Below are 9,100 nucleotides of genomic sequence, written 5' to 3' on the forward strand. Positions count from 1 at the left end.
TCCCTCATGAGATTGGAAAACATTGACTATCAGAGAAATCACAACGATAGTGTTGCGTTGAGTGGTTGATTGAGTAGCTCTCGATGTTGCCATTGTTTAACGATTTTTTTATCGGTGACTCATGCAGGGAGGAAATCAGATGCTTGCCGAACAACAATGAAAAGCCGATGGTTTCTCGTGGAATTTGTTGGGAATCAGATGTCATATTTCTACACATGATGTCATTGTTTAGTTTAGAAATAATAGATAGTTGATGACAAAGTAAGATTACATTCGAGTGTGACCGAGTGAGCTTCTGGTACGACAGAGCAAGGTGAACGTGTAGGATTAGAACTTCAACCTCCAATTCAGTAAATGAATGAGAAGTAGTTTTTGTAATATAACGAGTAGAATACCTAGATCTTAACGTGTGTCGAATTTTATATACGAGGGACAATTTGAATCACTGACCCTTAATTTGGCGTCACATGCTGATCACCATCCGATTAGATCTAAAAGTGGGAAGTTGACAAGTGGCTAAAATCTTGCACTTCATGTTTGAGTGAGATCTAACCTGTTATTTGTACCGTTTCGTATGCTTGCTATTAGGTCTTATGAGCGACCCAAAAGACTATTTTTAAAGATTATTAGTCGTTAGTACGAGAGCATTTTCTCTTTAGATACATTTATTCTCATAATACTTTATAGAACAACAACTTGTAGATTACAATTTATACATATACTTATTTTATTTGTTTATTTAACTTGTTCATTACATTAATCATAAATCATAAGATTAATTTTAATAATGTATTTATTCTTCGAAAATTTAAGAATAATAATTTTCATAACAAATCTTAAAACCACCTTTTTTAATTTTTAATCCTTTAACTCGTGGCTTTAGAGCACTTATTAACTAAACATTTTATTTATACATAATAATATGTCAAATATTAAAACCAGAATTACATGCAAAAGAAACATGACACTCATTATGGTGTGGTCGTTGAATCAATGTTGACTTGTTTTTTGCGTACAAAACCAAAGAGTGTCGAATTTGGTGGGTCTAGTATTGTTCTTGTTTAAAAATCATCTAGATTATAGCCTTTGATGGTGGCTGTTCAATCGAGTACAAAAAATGGACGGCAAAATGCTCCGCTGATTCCGCAATTGTTGTTTTTTATTTTTATTTTTTTAATTTTGTAAAATTTAAATTGGTCAATTTTGTCAAAAAATGAAGGAAATCATGGTGCTACCTTGTTCATTACCTTGTGTCTAGATAATGAATTTAGTTCAAACTTTATGTGTCTCCACATTATAATCATGTCATTTACCAATTCTAATTGCAGAAAAATTTAAAATTCTACAAAAGGAGCTTAACTAAATGTCTTTACTTATGGGTTATGTATATGAATGCTTATTTTCGCCGTATGAAAATTTAAGTTTTACCTAGTTTTAAATTGACTTAGTTTAAGTTGCATACACATGGGATTAGTGTGTCTATTATGATCACTACTTAAAAATAAGATATTTGGTTAAAAGATTTTACATCAAATTTTAATATATATGATGTGAAAAATATTTAATAAAGGATTTTACATCATGTATTTATTTTTAATGATGTCAAAAATATTTGATTTAGAAAAAAAATAACACGGTGACAGTTTGATAAATAAAATGAAATTGTGTTATAAAAGATTTCACATCGGATCTAAATTTGAGTTTTTCTTTACCCACCTCCCTATGAGGGTCACCCCCAGCGAAAATCCCACTTTACCTCTGCTTCGGAAATCCATTTCCGAATTTTTTTTTTATAAATTTTTCCAGATTTCGGAACTGCACTTCCAAAAAAATCCCAAAAATTGAGATTTTGATTAATTCGGAGATGCATCTCCGAAAAAACAAAAAAATTAAAAATTCCAAAAATTAAAAATTTTATGATATTAATTAAATCACATATAATAAATTTGATATAATTTATGAGTAATGAATAATAATAATTATATATTTTGATATAATTTATGAGTTATGAATAATAATTATTATATATGTTTATTCTGATTCATATTTTAAAATTTAAAATAATTTTAATTAAAAATAATTAAAATAATTTCACCTACAAAATGATTATAATTTTTTATTTATATATTTATAATAATTATTATATATTTATATATTTACAAAAAAATTTAAAAAATTAGTGTTTTAATTTATATATTTATATAATAATTATAATTATTATTATATAATTATAAAAATTATTATATATTTATATATTTATATATTTATATAATAATTATTATATATTAATTATAAATATATTTATATATTTATATAATAATTAAAAATATTAAAAAAATGAGTGTTTTAATTTATAATAATTATTATATATTTATATATTATATATTTATAGATTATATATTTATATATTTCACTTACAAAATTAATAATTATTATTATATATTTATATATTTCTATTCTGATTCATAATTAAAAACCAGTTATAAATTTTTATTTAGTTTAAAAAATTAAAAAAAGATTTTGTCTTAATTTTATTTAATGAATAAATTTTATATTTAATTATATATAATTCAAAATTTATTTATGAAGTTAAAATGTTTTTGATTTATTTAAGTTAGTAAAATAATTTTTAACTTTAAAATTGTTTAGGAAATTTTGATTCACCTTGATTTTATTGATTCACCTCCATTTTATTGATTCACCTTGATTTTATACCTATTAATTGTATTGATTTACCTTGATTTTAATTTTTTAATAATTATTGAATTCTTTCGGAAGTGTATATCCGATACATTCCAATACCAATTTGGTCTTGGAATATTTCGGATATGCATCTCCGAATACACCCTCTCCCAAAAAGGGTATTTTCGAAAATGCATCTCCGAAAACCCAAAAAAGGGGTGTTTTCGGAATGAAAACACCTTCTTTTTTTTTCGTGTTTTCGGAAGTACATTTCCGAAATAAAACAAATTTTTTAAAAAAAACATTTCGAAAATGCATTTCCGAAATTAAGGATATTTTGGATTTTTCACTAGAGATGACCAAGAAAGTAGGGAGGTGGGTAAAGAAATTCTCTATTATTATTGTTACTGTTTTGATTTTTTATTTTATTTTTTTTGGTACATGCAACTATACTTTCATATTTGTTTTTACAGGTTGCAAGTCGTAAATTTGTTATATCGTGCTGAATCAATTGGTCAATTGAAAATCGGATGATTTAATGATTTGATTTCAATTGTATCTTAGTTAGTATAACTTTATACTGTCTATCAATGGTAAGTCATTGAATTAAGTAACTTTTTAAGTTTAAACTCAATGAAAAAGCATTAATATAAATATATTATATACTTTTCTAAATTAATATTTATTAATAATAATTTAAGAAAATTTATTCGTGCATTGCGTGGGTAGATTTATAATGTCGAAGTTTAATTTGACATCAAATTTCAATCTTTAAAAGAATTTATTAAACGGTCATATAAAATATAAATAGTCTATTTTTTAGACGAAAAAAATGACTATATATATTTTTTTTATAATTTATTTAATTTGATATGATCTATTAATCAATTATTTTAACGGTTGAGATTTGGTGTCAAATTAAACTTTGACATTATAAATCTACCCACGCAATGCACGAATAAATTTTCTTAAATTATTATTAATAAATATTAATTTAGAAAAGTATATAATATATTTATATTAATGCTTTTTCATTGAGTTTAAACTTAAAAAGTTAAAAATAATTTAATAGTTTACATTTTATATTAAATAATAATATATTTTAAACATAATAAAAAAGTAAAATTATTTTTTAGCCAATTTAGAATAACATAAAGTGAAATATTATTTAAAAAATCACACCCCACGTTCTCAACTATTTACTTAAATCAAAAACCATTAAATAAAAAATTTATAAAAAAAATGTCAACTGCATTCTCCATACTATCTAGAGGTGGCAAAACGGGCCGCCCGCCCCGCCAGCCGCCCGCCCCGCCTTATGCCCGCCAAAAAACGAGCGGGGCGGGCATGCCCGCCAAGTAAAATGGGCACCAAAATCATGCCCGTCCCGCCAAGATGGCGGGTTGGCGGGCGGCGGGCTTACCCGCCTATTTTTATTTATATTTTTTTAATAGATTAATATGTTTTTTTACCTTTTAATTAAACTTTTCAGTTATTTTTTAAAACAATCTTTTATAAAAGTAATTTTTTAACAAATTTACTCTAAAAAATATTACATATATTTATAAATAAATGTATAAAATAAACCATCAAAAATTGCAATTACTAGAATTAACTAAAAAAAAGTGAGTTTTGGAGGAGGAGCGGGTTTTGGCGAGCGGCGAGCTTTGGCGGGGCGGGTATGGCGGGCGGCGGGTTTTGGCGGGACGGGTTTTGACAAGCGGCGAGCCTAAAATCCCAACCCAACCCGCCAATTTTTGGCGGGTATGCGGGAGGCTCGACGGGCCCCGGCCCGTTTTGCCACCCCTACTATCACTTACTTAATTAAATGACTTACCATTGTTAGACAGTATAAAGATATACTAACTAAGATACAATTGAAATTAAATCATTAAATCATCCGATTTTCAATTGACCAATTGATTCAGCACGATATAACAAAATTACGACTTGCAACCTGTAAAAACAAATATGAAAGTATAGTTGCATGTACCAAAAAAATAAAATAAAAAATCAAAACAGTAACAATAATAATATAGAATTTCTTTACCCCTCCCTATCTTTTTGGTCACCTCTGGTGAAAAACTCAAAATACCCTCACTTCGGAAATGCATTTTCGAAACGTTTTTTTTTTTCAAAATTTGTCTTATTTCGGAAATGCACTTCCGAAAACACGAAAAAAATGTGTTTTCGGAGATGCATTTCCGAAAACACCCCTTTTTTGAGTTTTCGGAGATGCATTTCCGAAAAGGGTGTCTTCGGAGATGCATATCCGAAATATTTCAAGACCAAATTGGTCTTGGAATGTTTCGGATATACACTTCCGAAAAAAATCAATAATTATTAAAAAATTAAAAATCAAGGTAAATCAATACAATTAATAGGTATAAAATCAAGGTGAATCAATAAAATGAAGGTGAATCAATAAAATCAAGGTGAATCAATAAAATAAAGGTGAATCAATAAAATCAAGGTGAATCAAAATTTCCTAAACAATTTTAAAGTTAAAAATTATTTTACAAACTTATATAAATCAAAAACATTTTAATTTCATGAGTAAATTTTGAATTATATAGAATTAAATATAAAATTTATTCATTAAATAAAATTAAGACAAAATCTTTTTTTAATTTTTTTAAACTAAATAAAAAATTATAACTCATTTTTAATTATGAATCAAAATAGAAATATATAAATATATAATAATAATTATTAATTTTGTAAGTGAAATATATAAATATATAATATATAAATATATAATAATTAATATATAAATATATAATAATTATTATAAATTAAAACACTCATTTTTTAATTTTTATAATTATTATATAAATATATAAAAATATATTTATAATTAATATATAATAATTATTATATAAATATATATATATAGAATAATTTTTATAAATATATAATAATTATTATATAAATATATAAATATAAAATTAAAACACTCATTTTTTAATTTTTTTTGTAAATACATAATAATTATTATAAATATATAAATAACAAATAAAAAATTACAACTCATTTTGTAAGTGAAATTATTTTAGTTTTTTTAATTAAAATTATTTTAAATTTTAAAATATGAATCAGAATAGAAATATATAATAATTATTATTTATAACTCATAAATTGTATCAAAATATATAATTATTATTATTCATTACTCATAAATTATATCAAATTTATGATATATGAATTAATTAATATCCTAAAATTAAATTTTTGGGATTTTTAGATTTTTTTTTTGTTTTTTCGGAGATGCATCTCCGAATTAATCAAAATCTTAATTTATGGGATTTTTTCGGAAATGCACTTCCGAAGTCTGGAAAAATTTAGAAAAAAAAATATTTCGGAAATGCATTTCCGAAACAAGGGTAAAGTGGAGTTTTCGCTGGGGGTGACTCCTGTAGGGAGGTGGGTAAAGAAATTTTGTATAAATAATGTTGAAACTCTATATTGGACAATATTGATTTTAATATTAAATTTTTTTAATATGAGAGAGCAACAATTAACTTGATATGAAGTAGAAGTAACATATAAAAACGAAAAGGAAATGTATACTAAAATGTACCCAAAAATGATAAAGTATATAGTTTATGAAGAAATATGAAGAAAGAAAAAGGGCACAAAAAATGAAGATAATATAATAAATATAATAGATTTAATGCAAATTATATATGGAGTGAGAAAAAAAAGTTAAGTTAGAGGAAATAATGTTCAAAGAAATGGCTTGCTAGTGGATTGTTATGAAAGTAATAATAATATATTAATTAAAATAAAAAATAATTAGTTAGTGATGTGAATAATAAAATTAAAAAAAAATAAATATATAAATAATAAATTACAAAAATAAAAAATAATTATAATTACCCATATATATATATATATATATATATATATATATATATATATATATATATATATATATATATATATATATATATATATATATATATATATATATATATATATATATATATATATATAGAGGAGGGTTATATTGACTCCAAGAGTAAGTGTACAACACTTACTCCAAATCATAATCATTGATTATCATTACCGACATACTAAGTTGATGGATTAAAATATTGTATTTTTCTATGGTATTGAATTGGAGTAATGTGTGTGTGTATTATTCCTACACCGATACTTATACTTAATACCGATCACCGTATTTTTATGGTGAACAATATTTCTTAAATAAAAAGATATTTTATGAACAATAAAATATAAATATAATAATAAATAATTTAAAGTGACATTGTCACAATATATCAAAGTGACATGAGAAATAGAAAATGAAGCTCCAGAAGAAGATTACGAATCCAACACGACTCAGATACAACATTAACAACACCTTTATATTCGACTTCAACACTAGAACGAGAAAGAGTGGGTTGCCTTTTAGATGGCTAAGAAATAAGTTATTTACCTAGAAAGACATAGTAGCCAGATGTGGAGCGTCTAGTGTATGGACATCCACCCCAATCAACGTCAATGTAGGAGATAGGTTGTGTAACAGTGGATGGTGATAAATTTAATCCAAGATATATTTTACCGTGAGCATAGCACTAAAGGCGCTCTAGAGCGAGCATGTGTTTCATGCGAGGTGCATGCATGTTAAGACAAACTTGCTGAACCGCATATGATATGTCATTTCAAGCGAAGGTGGGATACTATAAAGCCCTTCCAAACTCCGATATAAAGAGGGTTCCTCATAAGGCGTGTCGATTGAGGTGCTAAGTTTTTGCTTGATGTCAACTGGAGAGGTAAATAGTTTGTAGGATGCCATGCCAATAGGTTTGATGATCTCTGATGCATAAGTGCTTTAATTGAGAAAGATGTCACTAAGATGACGAGATACAACAATACCTAAAAAATAACTCAGCGGACCCAAATCCTTCATCTCCAACACAAATGCTAAGAGTGACATAATTGATTTGCAAATGGTGTGAGTAGAGGTGATAAGGATGATGTCGTCTACATATAGAAGAATGTATATCATGTCGGAACTTTGTCGATATATGAAGAGGGAATGGTCGGATGTGCTATGGTGAAAACCAATGGTGCTGACATAATTAATAAAGCGTTAGTACCATGCTCTAGGCGCTTGCTTGAGACCATAAAGTGGCTTCTTCAAATGACAAACATAATATGGGTGACGAGGGTCGTTGAAACCTAATGGTTGATGCATATAGACGGTCTCATGGAGATCATCATGTAAAAATGCATTTTGTACATCCAATGGATGAATGGATTAAGATTTTGATGAAGCAATAGTGAGCACTATGCAAATGATAGCTGGTTTCACCACAATGCTGAAAATTTCATAACAATTCACACCTGCAACATGTGACCTACCATCACCTACAAGCCGAGCCTTATAACGCTCAAAGGAGCCGCCATAATTTTTTTAATTCCTGAAAATCCACATAGATCGAATAAGATTACCATCACATGGACGAGGAACTAAATCCAACGTCTTATTTCTAATAGGGGCATCAAATTCAGATTGCATTGCAAATTTCCAATTTGGGTCGGATAAGTCTAATTTGGAGTTTTTAGATATGGAAGAGATGGTTTGGTCAGATTGACAGACTGATAGGTTAAATATCTTATACGGTTTAACAATATCTTTCATGCTACGAATGGTAATGGTTTGTGTAGGTGAAGGTGGACGTGGTTGGGTCGGTGGTGGCGAGGGAGGGGAGGTTGTAGTGTGCGAGTTGACCGGGGAGTTATGAGATAATGATTATTGGTTTCTGGGTGAGGGTGGCTAGTCATCTGTGGTTACTGGTGTTGGTTGGGTATATGCAATAGGTGGTGATATTTGATTTTGACACTGATGTACCAAGTAAGGGTCTAGGACATAATTTAGGAAGTTATAAGAGCGAGGAGAAGGATAGTGTATCTTGGTGAAGGAAAATCATATTTCATCAAAGAAAACATGCCTTGCAATTATTAATTTTTTGTTTAACAAATCATAACACTTGTAACCTCTATGATTCAACGGATGATTCAAGAAGACACAAAAAGTATAATGAGGTTGTAACTTACGAATGTTAGAGGACAATAATATAAGATGACATAAACAATCTAAAACTCGTAGATGTGTGTAGGTGGGATTTTGGTGATATAAGGGTTGTGCTGGTGACTTATTTTGAAGTATTTTACAAGAAAGAATGTTTAAAAGATAATTTGTCATGTGAAGAGGGTCACCTGCACGTAAAGGTAACATTCAAACAGAAAATGTGAGATATCATAACAATATAAGAGGAAATATAATAATGAGTAGACATCAATTTAAGTACACATAATTATATTTTCTTCAGCGTCAACAAATAAAGTATACATGGTGTAATGCAATGGAACTGACACCGTAATTAACAAATAAAATAAAGAATTGCTA

This window comes from Vicia villosa, linkage group LG2, assembly GCF_029867415.1.
Source record: "Vicia villosa cultivar HV-30 ecotype Madison, WI linkage group LG2, Vvil1.0, whole genome shotgun sequence".
Classification (NCBI taxonomy): domain Eukaryota; kingdom Viridiplantae; phylum Streptophyta; class Magnoliopsida; order Fabales; family Fabaceae; genus Vicia; species Vicia villosa.